Here is a 1,161-nt window from a genome sequence, read left to right as displayed (position 1 = left end):
CATATTTTCTTGTTCTCTTCTCTTTCATATGAGCAGGAATAAAGACAAAGGCATTCTTGTTGTAGCTGACCCTGAACCTGAAAGGACCTTGAAGTGAAAGCTAAGAGAAGCTAGGGCACAACTCTCTGTAGAGGACCTAACAGAAATCTTCAAAGAAGAAGAACCCATGGCAGCCGAAAACAACAACAATGCAAGGAAGGTGCTGGGTGACTTTACTGCACCTACTCCCGACTTCTATGGGAGAAGCATCTCTATCCCTGCCATTGGAGCAAACAACTTTGAGCTTAAGCCTCAATTAGTTTCTCTAATGCAACAGTTCCAGGGACTTCCATTGGAAGATCCTCATCAGTTTTTAGCTGAGTTCTTGCAAATCTGTGACACTGTCAAGACTAATGGGGTTGACCCTGAGGTCTACAGACTTATGCTATTCCCTTTTGCTGTAAGAGACAGAGCTAGAATATGGTTGGACTTACAACCTAAAGACAGCCTAAACTCTTGGGAAAAGCTAGTCAATGCCTTCTTGGCAAAGTTCTTTCCACCTCAAAAATTGAGTAAGCTTAGAGTGGAAGTCCAAAGCTTCAGACAGAAGGAAGGTGAATCCCTCTATGAAGCTTGGGAAAGATACAAACAATTGATCAGAAAATGTCCTTCTGACATGCTTTCTGAATGGAGCATCATAGGTATTTTCTATGATGGACTGTCTGAACTATCCAAGATGTCTTTGGATAGCTCTGCTGGAGGATCTCTTCATCTGAAGAAGACGCCTGCAGAAGCTCAAGAACTAATTGAAATTATTGCAAATAACCAATTCATGTACACTTCTGAAAGGAATCCTGTGAACAATGGGACTAATCAGAAGAAAGGAGTTCTTGAGATTGATACTCTGAATGCCATTTTGGCTCAGAACAAAATATTGACTCAGCAAGTCAATTTGATTTCTCAAAGTCTGTCTGGAATGCAAAATGCACCAAGCAGTACTAAGGATGCTTCATCTGAAGAAGAAGCTTATGATCCTGAGAACCCTTCAATGGAAGAGGTGAATTACATGGGAGAACCCTATGGAAACACCTATAATTCCTTATGGAGAAATCACCCAAATCTCTCATGGAAGGATCAACAGAGACCTCAACAAGGTTTCAACAACAATAATGGTGGAAGAAA

The 1,161-nt window shown here is 41.1% G+C and overlaps 1 non-coding gene across 1 annotated transcript; it reads right to left on the bottom strand.

Moving 5' to 3' along the window:
• Positions 1-553: 553 nt before the first annotated feature.
• Positions 554-661, bottom strand: LOC127747383 (small nucleolar RNA R71). The gene has a single exon (XR_008009182.1). It is a non-coding gene; the product is annotated as a small nucleolar RNA R71 (small nucleolar RNA).
• Positions 662-1,161: the final 500 nt, after the last annotated feature.

Source organism: Arachis duranensis, chromosome 4, assembly GCF_000817695.3.
Source record: "Arachis duranensis cultivar V14167 chromosome 4, aradu.V14167.gnm2.J7QH, whole genome shotgun sequence".
NCBI classification, from domain to species: domain Eukaryota; kingdom Viridiplantae; phylum Streptophyta; class Magnoliopsida; order Fabales; family Fabaceae; genus Arachis; species Arachis duranensis.
This window is presented reverse-complemented; position numbering and strand designations above follow the sequence as displayed.